Genomic DNA, 14,456 nt, shown 5'->3' with positions numbered 1-14,456 from the left:
TAAATGAAAGATGGACATGGATGGGAGGACAGAGGGAGAGGAGAAATTGCTGGGAGGGGAGGGGAGAGAGGAGAATTGCTGGATATGGATGGAGGAGGGAAGAGCAGAGAGGGACATGGATGGGAGGGCAGGGCCCATGGAGAGGAGAAATTGCTGGAAATGGAGGGGAGGGGAGAGAGGAGAATTGCTGGATATGGATGGAGGAGGTAAGGGCAGAGAGGGACATGGATGGGAGTGAAGGGCCCAGGGAGAGGAGAAATTGCTGGAAATGGAGGGGAGGGGATGGAGGAGAATTGCTGGATATGGATGGAGGCGGGAAGGGCAGAGAGAGACAAGGATGGACATGGATGGGAGGACAGGGCCCAGGAAGAGAGGAGAAATTGCTGGAAATGGAGGGGAGGGGAGGGGAGAGAGGAGAATTGCTAGATATGGATGGAGTAGGAAAGGGCAAAGAGGAACAAGGATGGACATGGATGGGAGGGCAGGTCCCAGGGAGAGAGGAGAAATTGCTGGAAATGGAGAGGAGGGGAGAGAGGAGAATTGCTGGATATGGATGGAGGGGAGGGAAGGGAAGACAGAGGAAGGAGATGCACATGGATGGAGGGGAAGGGAGAGAGAAGAAATGCTGGGCATGGATGGAGGGGAGGGAAGAGAGAGGAAGGAGATGAGATGAGGGAAAAGGAAGAGAGGAGAAAAACTGCACATGGATGGAGAAAATAGGCAGAAGCTGGATCCACTGGACAGTCAAGTCTGCGGAGGACCCAGCTTTTACTTATGGATATAGAGCAAGAAATGAAGAAGAAAGGAGGAAAGTAAAGAAATAAATAGAAAGGAAGCCCTGGAAATGGAGTTAAGAGGACAGATAGCAGAAGAATCAGATACTAGGCCAGTATGATCAGAAAAAGAAAGTCACCAGACAACAAAGGTAGAAAAAAATCATTTTATTTTCATTTTAGTGTTTGGAATATGTCCACTTTGAGAATTTACATCTGCTATCTTATTTTGCAATGTATAGCAATTTGTTTCTAAGAATATTGCTAACAATTCTTGTCAGTGTGGCAAGTGGTGAGCGATCATTTTCACGGTTAAAAATCATAAAAAATGATTTTCGATCAAGTATTTCGCAAGAAAGGCTTGTAAGCCTTACCATGATTGCTATTGAGAATGATATATGTGCCCAGTTAGATATCAAAGATTTAATTACCAATTTCGTGAACATGAAAGCACGAAAAGCTAAGTGGTTCTAAACCCTCTATTTGTTCAGCAATCTCACAAAGATGCACTCCATCTTTCAGCTCCTATTTCCTTTGCATCTTGTGCCACACGGGGGGGGGGGGGGGCGCCAACTGATAGTCTGCAGGGGAGCACCAGAGACCCTAGGCACGGCCCTGCCAGGACCCCTCATGGCTTCGCCACTGCTTGCCAACAAGATTAAATTACCTTTTCACAGAAATCACAATCTTATGCATTATTCTTAGTTATTTATCCAATACTGTTTATCAGGGCCGCCAAGAGAGGTGGGTGGGGGGACAAAATTCCCCGAGCTCGGGCCTCCAAGGGGGGCCCGGCGCCGCAGTCCCCTCCACCCGCCCCCCTCCGTCCACCACCGTGCCGGGCCCCCTTGAATTCAAATCATAGTGCCTCACCTCGACCTTGCTCCATGTGAAAGAAGCGCAGCGGCGGCAGTCTGCAGATCGCCTCCCTTTGGGCCTTCCTTCCCTGTGTCCCGCCCTCACGCAAGTTACGTCAGACGAGTGTGGGACACAGGGAGGGAAGGCCCGAAGAGAGGCGATCTGCAGACCGCCGCTGCTGCACTTCTTTCACACGCAGTGAGGTCGAGGTAAGTCGCTATGATTTGAATTCAGGGGGGCCCAGCCCGGTGGTGGACAGAGGGGGGCGGTGACGATGATGACTTCAGGGGGGCAGGGCCCTGGGGACGGCCTTGCCCCGGACCCGGCCCAATCTCTCGGTGGCCCTGCTGTTTATTGTACGCAATATTGAACTCAAACTTGTTTGGGATAATGTGGGATATAAATATCACATATAAATAAATAAAATAATTTGGTGATAATGGGTCAACACTCTAATCACCTGCAGTTGAGTAGATTAGCTCCTATTATTTATTAAATTGAAATAAAACAAAACAAAAGGGAAATAAGGTGATTTTTATTGGATTATCTTAATACATTTTTTGACTAGATTTTGTAAACAAGCTGTTCTTAATCCACAGGTCAGCAAAAGATGACACTATTAGTATATATAAGTGGAACATAAAAGCATTTCAGTGACAGTCTCAAAGAGAAGGTAAGTTTGGAGAAGGTGAGAAACAGGGAGAGAGTGTATGACTTCTATCTAATAATGCCCTACCACCCTTCAGAATTTTTAGACACATATGCCTAATGTAATTGAATCTTGCAGGAAAGGCAAAAGTTATACTGCTTGTGGAGCACTCTCCCTAGAAATAGTAACTGACAATTTTATCACCAGATTCTGTAGGTGTAATCTGTCTTCTTGAGTCTTAAATTCACATGCTGAGGAAAAATGGGAAGCTTTGTCAATGTCTACCTATTGTTCACACAGGAAAGGTTTGCAGTAATTTCTCCAAACTTTCACGAAAAGATTAGGGGGTCTTAGCACTTCATGCTGAAATGGTAAAGAAAAGATAATGGTGTTGCTTGTAGCAAAAACACGGTTTCTATTTTTAAATGATCTATTCCAGCCGACTGATCGTTCTAAGCACAGCAAGAAAGAAACCATATAACAGAGTTCTAAATCATGGAAAAATAACGCTTTTATCTTTGTCTTGGAAATCTTGCCAACTGTTGTAATGATAGTGTTATAAAGAGAATGAAAAAAAAAAAACGGAGAAAGGCAAGATGGTGGCCGTGCTGATCAAACTAGAGGTTGCACTTGGTGTTTGAATTTCTGACTGATATATCGAGCCACTTGTCCGAGTGGTTATCATGGGCAAAGAGAAAAGAAAAACTTGCTCTTACCCAACAGACAACCCTTAATTCAGCAGTTGGTTCCAGGGGCGTAGCCAGAAAATAGATTTTGGGTGGGCCTAGCAAGAACTGGGTGGGCACCAAGTGTTCTCCCTCCCACCCCCCTCCCCCCCAACCAAAAACATATCTCAGCTGGTGAGAAAACACTTCTTTCCAACTTGGCAGTCTGCAGCAGGCATGGGCTGAAAACTGAGCATGTGCAGGTGCCGGTAGAATGGAGACTAGCATTTTTCTTACCATCAGGGGGAAGTCTTCAGCTGGTACAGCTTGGGATCTCCACCAGCTACCACTAAATGTGTGCTACTGTTGGGAGGGCCTGAGCCCTAAGTGGGTGGGCCCTGGCCCACCCAGGCCCACCTGTGGCTACGCCGCTGGTTGGTTCAGAAGACTCTTGATGCCTTCAAATCTTCAGTGTTGGAAGAAGCTGCCACTGCCCTGACCATTGAAATCTGCTAAGTATGCAGCAGAAGCCCAAAAATAATGTTAGAAATTATTAAGAAAGGAATAGAAAATGAAACAAAGAATATCATAGTGCCTCTGAACTACACCATTGTGTGACTACACCTTGAGTATTGTGTACAATTCTGCTCACCACATCTCATAAAAGATATTGCAGAAGTAGAAAGGATACAGAGAAGGGTGCGCACAATGATTAAGGGAGTGGAATGAGGAAAGTCTAAAGAAGTTAGGGCTCTTCAGCTTGAAAGAAGAGACAGCTAAGGGGTAATATGATAGTGGTCTATAGAATCCTGAGTAGAATGAAATGGATAAACGTGAGTTATATAAGGTTATCTGTGCAGCCATAGCATTACAAAGTAGTGCCTTTAAAACAAATTGGAGAAAACATTTTTCACTTATTGCTTATGTAACCCTGGTCTCACCACACAGTTCTAGGCACCAGCTAGCTCTTTGGGTCAGCACCCGAACCAGGGTCACTACAAAAGTTTTATTTCGTACTGAGCTGGGCACAGGCCAGAGCGTCTCTAGCGTTTAGCTTGTGTTAAAAACACTAGTGTGCCTTTGTAAAAGTCCCACTTTGTGATTTGGTGTATTTTTAGTAGGTTGGAAATAAGTCGTCATAATATTGGAATATAGCTGGCACTCATATTAACTTTAAGATAAGTAGTTAAAAAGTTTATTGATATAAAAATCTCTTGCCACCTTTTTGTACTTTTATTTTTCAAATTCCCTTTTTCACAAGTTTATTATGAATTTATATGTAAAAATATTTTAAATGTATATATTTATAGAATATTTTGTGCAATGATTAGAAATGTGATTTATGCCATTTCAGGGCCTCTTTTACCAAATCCCGCTTGTGATTCCCAGCACGGCAATGCCAACAAAGCCTATTCACTTTAGGTTTGATAAAAGAGGCCCTCAGTAATTATAAGCACAATAATACATATACTATCCCCCGTTTACTAAGCAACAGTGGCCCACCCATTCTTGGCTCAGGACCTCCCAGCAGCAGCACCCCACATCAACATATCTCTTCCTCCACGGCGTCTCAGTATCTGATCGTCCATCGCTGAATCCCATCCCTCCTTGGTGTACCTCAAAGGAGTCCCCTGCACCTGCAGTGAATTAATTATTGCTGCCTGTGCCGGCCCTACAGCAGTGGCGTAGCCAGACCTGACATTTTGGGTGGGCCCAGAGCTAATATGGGTGGGCACTATGTATATATAGGTGTGAGTAGTTTTTTGTGGGGATCCTAAATAATTTTTAATAAACAGTCTGCCCAACAGCTGTCCTACAGCAACATAAACCACATACATATTCAGAACCTATGTTGCAAACCTTAAAACCACTATATATATGTAGAGAGAGAGGTTACTCACCTGTAGCAGGTGTATATCTGGGTGATGTCATTTGACGGAGCCTGGTACGGATGCTGACTAGCAAGATGATTGCAGAAATTTCCAGCAGCATCCCACCTCACATGCACAGGTGCCTTCCTGCCCAACACATGAGTGTGGGTCCCTTAGTCATGTAAAACAAAAAGCTAAAGAATACAACTCCAAGTGGAGGTGGGAGTGTATGTGAGAATACTTGGACTGCAGGCCAAGTATTCTCACATACACTCCTGCAGTCCTTGGAGAACACCTACTACAGGTGAATAACTTTGTTTTCTCCAAGGACATGGAGGCCTTCCATATTCTCACATCTTGGGAATCCCTAGCTACCAGGCTCATCGAATACAAAAATGCCAAGACAATAGGGATTGAAAATGTTGAGGCCTCAAAGTCAATTAACCTGAAACTATTTACACACTAGTTGGACTTAGAAGGGTGGAGTTGGATTCTAGACAGCGAACAAATTCTTCAGGATTGCCTGATAGAACCGTCTGTCACATTGGGTATCTTGCTCGAGATAGTAATGAGATGTGAATGTATGGACAGAAGACCACGTCACAGCTTTGCAAATCTTCTCTATGGAGACTGACCTCAAGTGGGCTCTGACATCACCACGGCTCTGACATTATGAGCCTTGGCATAACCCTCTAGAGTCAGCCCAGCATAGGGCTGATCCGCAGTTGGCGCAAGCACCCTCAATGCCTGAATGGATTGCAGCTGCAGTATATGTGCCAGCTCCTCCCTGAGCATGGCTCGATACCGATCATTGAAGGAAGGCATTGGCAAACCAGTAGTGGGAACCTGGCTGCTCGGAGACTTGTGTGCCATCACCTCTAGTAAAGAAGGGGAGCACTCTTCCCGGTGTTGGCACTTCTTGGGTACTGGTGATGCTGATGCCCAGGATCTCCTAGTACCATGCGTTGAAGAGGACTGATGCTTATGCTACTTGGACTTCCCCCTGAAATTCAGCATTGTGGTCCTTTGGTCGAACCCATGTGATCTCGATGTTGGGTCTGATACTGACCGGTCCCAGGGCCTACTTTCAGTGTCTGATGTCTAGAGAGGTGGAGACCTCCGTGATGCTGGTGCACTCTTAGTGGTAGTTGAAGTCTTAGTAGCCATCGAGGTCAATGCTTCTGGTGCCAATGCTGATGGATCGTTCATCAAGGAACCAAAAAGTCTCTACTGATGGACCTACTGCACCCTCTGTGTCCTCAACTGCATTTGCAAACAAAGAGAACAAGAGTTAGGCTCATGGTCAGACCCAAGGCACCCAAGGCACCCAAGGCACCCAATGCACCAAGAATCTGGGGCCATCACAGAAATCACCCGATTACACTGGGCGCACATTTTGAAGCCACAGGGGGCCTTCTTGGACATTGAGAAAAGAATTGTGGCCAAATTAAACTCCTCAATTGTGAACTGTAAAAAGAGGCAGCATTCAAATTGAGGACAGTGCTCCAGCCTAAGCGGACCTAACAACTTGTGAAAAGAAAGGAAACGTGAAGAGCCAAAAATACTAAAAAAAATGAAAAGGTAGCAGAATAAAATAAAGAGGAAGGGTAAAATAATTGTGAAAGGGACAAAAATACCCACTTGGGAAGGCACTGTTAACGCAGAGAAAAAGAAGCCCTGCGAGGAGAACACTATGACGCATCACCCTGCTCTGCAGAAAAACAAAAACGAAGGGGCCCGTGCTCGTGCGTCGGGCGGTAAGGCACCAGTACATGTGCGGTGGGACACTGCTAGAAATTTCTTCAATCATCTTGCTAGTCAGTGTCCGCAGCAGGCTCTGTCAAATGATGTCACCCAGATGTGAGAATATGGAAGGCCTGCTTATGCTTGGAGAAACATATATTTATATATACAAATACCCCCCCCCCCCCCCGATATTTTAAAACCATTTAACCAGCCAAGAACAGCTCCTGGCCGGTTAAATGGCACTTAACCAGCTATCCGGCAATATTCAGCACATCGCCAGCTAAGTCTGGAGGCCAAATTAGGCCACTGAAATACCTGGAATATCTTTGGCCAGTTTAAACTTAACTGGCCAGCGCTGAATATCAGCTTGGCCGGTTAATTTAAACTACCCAAAAACACCCAGATATGCAATGCCAGTCATCAGAAATGGCCCAGCATTCAATATCTGGGCTGACTGCCAACCACTGGAGTTAGCCGGGCTCCCTCCCGCGGTCTCAATATTGGGGCCAGCGGTGATCAGCGTTTTGCTGACTGCTGCCGGCATTATCCCCGGACATTCAATTTCAGGTCACCTCCAGGCTCCAGCATCGAATTTCAGGGTACCTGGGGCCGGCAAAAACATAAAGCATAAAGATAAGACTGTGTTTTCTGTGGTCCTATTTATTCAGTTACCTTGGCTGGTTAAATGTTGGATATCGGCACTTAACTGGCCATGTGTTGACTCCACCCCTGAACACCACCAAAATAGCTGTTTGGGTGCTAACCAGACATTTTCAGTGGTACTATACAGTTAAATCCCACTGAATATAATCAGTCAGCCCCAAACAAGGGATTTAACTGGCCAGGAACCTTTTCTGGCCAGTTAAATCACTTTGAATATCAACCCTGTATATAGATAGATTGATATTTGCGTGTGTGTGTGTGTGTGTGTGTGTGTGTGTGTGTTTGTTCTTGACATACACTAACTCCAGCCCTGCAAATAACACTCCAATTAGGGATCATTACTCATGGCTCCTGGAACTGCCTTTGTCCTATGATAAAAGATAGAGGGGGGGGGGATGCTTTTTGCACCAGGAAAAAGTGATGCTGTTGAATCAATGTTCCAGTTAAGCTTTAAAGGTTTATAGTCTTTTCAAGTAGTTTCTAATTAAACATGCTCTGTCAAATCCTCCATTAGACCAGGCATTTTTATTCTTCCCACACAAATAATGTACAGTGAGATTGCATTAGAGAAAGTATTCAAACTGAAATTATAATTACAATAGCAGTTGTTTTGAAAACTGAGTGAATCAGAAAGCTATCAAGTAGTTTTAAATCAGGCATCATGAAAAGTGAGATGGTTAAAACCATCTTTCATTTTTCCTGTCTTTTCATCGTTGAGGCAAAATGAGCATTCAGAGTACGAAAGCTTCTTCCGACTGATCCATGTTTACTATTAATTTACTGCTGTACAGTCTACCATGCTAGATCCTTCTTGTGATCCATGAAAAATATGGTTTTAGAGCGGGAGTGCAAAGCCCTGGTCCTCGAGGAGCACAATAAGTGTGTTTATTCCAGGTAATCAATCACCTGTGCCTGCTGACTATCTATTGCCAATAAGCTGAGAATCAGGTATGTTCGGGGCCAGCTTATCCATTAGACAAACGAAGGGGCCCTTTTACTAAAGTGCGCTGAAAAATGGGCTGCACTAGTGTAGGCGCGTGTTTTGGGCGTGCGCAGATCCATTTTTCAGCACGCCTGTAAAAAAGACCTTTTTTAGAATTTTTGCCAAAAATGGACATGCAGCAAAATAAAAATTGTATCCACTAAAACGTAATTGAGTACAGGATGTGAAAGTGCACAATCATCAAATCTAAACTAAAAATTGCTTCCACGTGATGAAAATGCAACTAAATACACTCGATTATAAACTAGTGCATCTAACAAAGGAAAAAAGACCTCACAGAGCTCCTAGATCAACACAAGATTGTGTTGATCTAGGAGCTCTGTGAGGCCTTTTTTCCTTTGTTAGATGCACTAGTTTATAATCGAGTGTATTTAGTTGCATTTTTATCACGTGGAAGCAAATTTTAGTTTAGATCTGGCAAAATAAAAATTGACACGTGTCCATTTTGGGTCTGAGACCTTACCACCAGCCTTTGGTTTAGCGGTAAGGTCTCATGCGTTAACCGTGCGGTAATCATCTACGTGCATAGAATGACGATTACCGCATGGATTCTGCCACGCAGCAGAAAAAAATTGATTTTCCGGCGCCTGTACCAGACGCGCATCAAAAATGAAATTACCGCAAGGGCCACACGGTAGCCGGGCAGTAACTCCAAATTGACGAAGGTTGGGTGTGCATAGGTGCCCACGCGGCTTAGTAAAAGGGCCCCTTAGCAGTTGCCTGGTGGGCGGCACAGAGCAAATGTAAATTAAAACAAAACAATAATGCCCTGACAGGCACACATGCTTTTACCTGCAAGTAGGGCATACAATTTTCAAATAGCCCATTTACCATGGAAGGAGGCACACAAGGCAGAAGATTCACCTAGAGAGCCTAATTTTGTATCAATTTTGGAACCTTTGAGAGCTTTCATAATGTCCCACATGATCTACAGACTTAATTTTAGGACAAAAAGGTGCATAGTAATAATGATTCACCTCAGGGGCGTAGCCAGACAACAGATTTGGGGTGGGCCTAGGCAAGAATTGGGTGGGCACCAAGTGTTCTCCCCCCCCTCTCCCCAAAAAAAAATTACCTCAGCTGGTGGGAAAGCGCTTCTTTTCACCTTGGCAGCAGGCATGCACTGAAAACTGTCGAAACCCAGGCCAAAGTTTCGGCCTGCCTTTCAGACATCGCTGCCTGGATGTCCAACCGGCATCTGAAACTGAACATGGCTAAGACTGAGCTCCTTGTCTTTCCACCCAAACCCTCTTCTCCTCTTCCCCCACTTTCCGTCTCTGTTGACAACGCCCTCATCCTCCCCGTCTCTTCGGCCCGCAATCTCGGAGTCATCTTCGACTCCTCCCTCTCCTTCTCTGCCCATATCCAGCAGACAGCTAAGACCTGTCGCTTCTTCCTCTATAATATTAGCAAAATCCGCCCATTCCTCTCTGATCAGACCACCCGAACCCTCGTGCACTCGCTCGTCACCTCTCTTCTTGACTATTGCAACCTTCTTCTCGCTGGCCTCCCGCTTAGCCATCTATCCCCCCTTCAATCTGTCCAAAATTCCGCCGCACGTCTCATCTACCGCATGAACCGTTACTCTCACATCACCCCCCTCCTCAAGTCGCTTCACTGGCTCCCAGTCCGCTACCGTATACAGTTCAAGCTCCTCCTATTGACCTTCAAGTGCACTCAATCTGCAGCCCCCCGTTACCTCTCTACCCTCCTCTCCCCGTATGTTCCCACCCATAACCTCCGCTCTCAGGACAAATCACTCCTATCTGTACCCTTCTCCACCACCGCTAACTCCAGACTCCGCCCCTTCTGCCTCGCATCACCTTATGCCTGGAACAGACTTCCCGAGTCCATACGCCATGTGCCCTCCCTACCCATTTTCAAGTCCTTACTCAAAGCCCATCTCTTCTCCCTTGCTTTTGGCACCTAACCACCTTCCCCAGTCATGATACCTACACTGACTACATAGTTTGTAACCTTTAGATTGTAAGCTCTTTCGAGCAGGGACTGTCCTTCCCCATGTTTAAACTTGTACAGCGCTGCGTAACCCTGCAGCGCTATAGAAATGCTAAGTAGTAGTAGTAGTAGTGGTGTCATGGAGAGTAGCGTTTTTGTTACCATCAGGGGAAAATCTTCAGCTGGCGGAGCTTGGGATTCCCACCAGTTACCACTAAACATGTGCTACTGTTGGGTGGGCCTGAGCCATAAATGGGTGGGCCCTGGCCCACCCAAGTCCACCTGTGGCTGCCACTGCTTCACCTTATTCACATGGCAAAAACAAATATCTGCATGATATGTTCTTCCTGGAGAATTAACCTGCCCTGTGATGAAGTGATTAGCTATTCAAATCTAGCAGCATTTGTATTAGGTCCTTATACACTTTTCTGTCATAATTTAAAAAAAAAACAGGCTAAGGCATGACTATTTCAATCAGCTAAATTTATGAAACAGGGTATTTCCAGGGAAATAATATACTAGGTTCCAGTCCATTTGTCTGATGTTCAGCTATTTCATGTCTCTAATAGTTTTTATATTGGACACCAGTTTCATTGTCTATATAAATATTCTGGATGTTATTTAGCCCAGAGCAGTTAGAAACCTAGATATTCAAACCCAGAAGTTATGTGGAACCCAGGGCTGGCCCAAGGCAAGATACCACCTGAGGCGGAGCTAACATGCCGCCGCCCCCTTCAACCAAGATGCCGCCTCCCCCCCTCCCCCCCATGGTGTTTTACCTCACGGTGTCGTTCCAAACCTGGCAGCAATTCCCATATGATGCCCTGCCGCCGGCACCCACTTCTTCCCTTTACTGCGGCTGCCTGAACCTCTGACAAAACAGGAAGTTACATCAGAGAGGCGGCCACAGTAAAAGGAAGAGGTGGGTGTCGGCGGTGGCAAGGCAGCATATGGGAATCGCTGCCACTGCTGGGTTTTGAACATCACCATGAGGTAAAACGCCATGAAGGGGAAAATGCCGCTCCTCTGAGGTGCCATTCCTAAAGAGTGCCGCCTGATACCCCTGCCTCAGGTGGCCTAATGGTCGGACTGCCCCTGCTGGAAACTGCATGCCTAACTGGGCAAAGATAGGACAAAACGGAACTCTCTACACTTGACTGCTTCATTTACGCAGCCACTAATGAAAGTTACGCACTACTCACTACCATTCTACTTCTTATGCAGGATATGAACTTTCTATATTTGATTGTCTAACTTACTCTATAATCCACTCTATAATTTAACTTTAATGCAAAGCTACTTTGTAATTTACCTTATCATTTATGAACTCTAATACAATATCACTTTGTATTTCTCAACCCAGAAATGGCGATCACCACTCCGGCACAACGTAAGCCACATTGAGCCTGCAAATAGGTGAGAAATGTGGGATACAAATCAGGGGCGTAGCCACGGGTGGGCCTGGGCAGGCCTGGGCCCACCCACTTTGGGCTCAAGCCCACCCAGCAACGGTGCACACTGCAGGCCTTTTTTCCCTCGGGCCCTCCCTCCCCTTTGGGCAGTCTAACTGTACAGCAAAGCTGCACAGCACCAGGTCTGTCCTGCCATTACGCTGCTGCCCTCCGCTCCGTTGTCATCATCTTTGTCTGGCAGAGTTGTTAGTTCTTCTGCTGCTTATCTGCAGCAGATCCGCGTGCTGCCAGGGCTGTCTGTATGCTGCCTGCGACTGCTTCCTCTGCGCTGGCCCCGCCTCTTCAGAAAGAGTATCGGAGAAGGTGAGGCCGGCCGGAAGGAAGCAGTCACAGCAGCAGACAGCCCTGGCAGTGCGCGGATCTGCTGCAGATAAGCAGCAGAAGAACTAGTAACAACTCTGCCAGACAAAGATGATGACAACGGAGCGGAGGGCAGCAGCGTAATGGCAGGACGGACCTGGTGCCGTGCAGTTTTGCTGCCCAGATATTCTAACTAGACTGCAGCGCTGCCCGAAGGGGAGGGAGGGGAAAGAAGGCCTGCAGCCAGCGTTTCAATGAGTGGTGGCTGGGAAAAGGGAGGGTAAAATCCTGCAGCATGCTGGCGGGTGGTTGGTTGGTTGGTTGGTTTGTTTGTTTGTTTGTTTGTGTGTGTGTGTGTGGTGGGGGGGGTCGGGAAGAGACAGGAGCACTGTTGGGATGAGGGAGTGAAACAGGGTAGAGCTAGGTGGGGGGAGGGACGGAGAGATGCTGCAAGGGGAAAGAGAGGGAGAATTTTTGGATATGGGTGGGATGGGGAGAGGGAGGGAAAGGGCATGAGAGAAAAAAACGTGTTGGACATGGAAGTGGAAGGAAGGGAGAGATGAGAGGGGAAATGTTGAACATGGCATTGAGGTGAGGGAAAGGAAGGATGGAGAGATGGTGGTTGGTTGGTGGGGGGGTGGGGGGGTAGAGAGGGATGTTAAACCAGGGGCTCAAGGCAGGGAGAGTGAGAAAGGTTGGACATGAAGGTGGAGAAGAGGAGAGGAAAGGAAAGATGCACAAGCGGAGGAGGGGAGAAAGAGGGAAGATGGATCCAGGGAGAGAAGATAGACAATGGATGGTAGGGAAGAGAAAAGGAAAAATGCTGGACAATGGGGGAGGGGAGAGAGATGGGACAAGAAGATGCTGGTGGTGGGAGGTAAAAGGGATAGGGAAATATCAGGCTACAGGGTAGAAAGAGGGAACAGATGCTGGGCTGGAAGGGTGGAGGGAGGGAGACATTGGGAATGGTGGAAAGCATGGGGGAGAGGCCCAGGGAGTGGAGATGGCAAGGAAAAAATGAGAGTATAGTGATCACAGGAGGTAGAAATGTGGTAATGGCGTGTAGATCGAAGATGGAAAGGAATGGAAGGTTGAGAAGGAGAGAGATGGGAAATGGGAGAGCTAGTGGGTGAAAGGAGATGGAAATGTCATAGATATCTGAAAAGTAAAAAGAAGGAAAAGATTTAGAAAGAGGATGAAATTTGAGTGTACAGAGGCAGAAAAGAAAAAAAAAAAGAAAGTAAAGAGCTAAAATGGAAGGATCAATATTTCAGAGGTAGGTGTAGTGAGGAAATGGAACGACAGGAGAAAAAAGACAAATGGACAATCGCTTGAAGAATTAGCAGAAGACAGACAGGAAAGTGGGAAAGAGAAATTGGAACCAACATGATGGAAAAATAAAATGTCCAGACAATAAAGGTAGGAAAATCATTTTACTTTGAATGTTTTAAATGGAATATGTTAACTTTGGGAAATGTGCATAGCGGATGTCTTTTTATTGTGTTAAGTAGAAAAGGAAATGCGCTTTTTGTTTAGTTTTGGGGTTTTTTTCTCCAGTGTTGCAGTACATGCTGAGGTTCCCAGTTCAATTTTGTCTATATATTTTTATTTCTAATTTGTGAGGGTCTGTCAGTGTGACTTTAACAGCAGATGAGGAGATTGGAGAGGTGAGCGAATTGGGGGAGGGGCTTTATTTTCTGCCCTGTTCACCAGCATGGCTAACGGCAGCCCTGACCCTTGTAGCTAGTGGGGATTCCCAAGCCCTACTAGCTGGGGTCTCTTCTGAAGCTGGCCAGAGATGCCTTCTTCTACTGAGCTTGGCAGATAGGGGGCAGCATCCTGGAGCCACTGACAAGTAAGCATGTATGGGGTACTGGCAACAGTGACTCGAGGAGTTGCTGCTGCCTACTGGGCTTGGTGGAGAAGAGTTCTGGCCATCTTTACTGACAGAGATTGGGGATCCTCATCTGCTAAAGTATTTATATTTTGAATTGGGAAGTGCTGGGGGAGAGGGAGGAGAGAGAAAATTTTGTGCCCACCCACTTTGTGCTCAGGCCCACCCAAAATTGGCTGTCTTGCTACGTCACTGATACAAATGCAACAAACAAATAAATAAATAAATTGCTTTTTATGCAGTCCTATCTGTCTGGTTAGGCATACAGGTGCCAACACTGACTATCGTAAGCACCTGCATATTTTACGGCTCCACCCCAGACCACCCAAGCACTAACCGGCCATTGCCCCAGGTACAAATAACCTCAGGGCCCTGTTTACAAAGGCATGTTAGCATTTTTTAGAGTGTGCTAACCGTGTAGATGTCACTAATATTTCTATGGGTGTCTACATGGTTAGCACTTGCTAATTTTTAGCACATACTAAAAATGTTAGCGTGCTTTTGCAAACAGGGCCCTTAGATTGTGATCGCATTAAGGACAGAAAGTACCTGCAAAAACACTATATGTAACCCACTTAGCCTGTATCTACAGAAAGGTGGTATATC

Source organism: Microcaecilia unicolor, chromosome 8, assembly GCF_901765095.1.
Source record: "Microcaecilia unicolor chromosome 8, aMicUni1.1, whole genome shotgun sequence".
In the NCBI taxonomy this organism is placed as follows: domain Eukaryota; kingdom Metazoa; phylum Chordata; class Amphibia; order Gymnophiona; family Siphonopidae; genus Microcaecilia; species Microcaecilia unicolor.
This window is presented reverse-complemented; position numbering follows the sequence as displayed.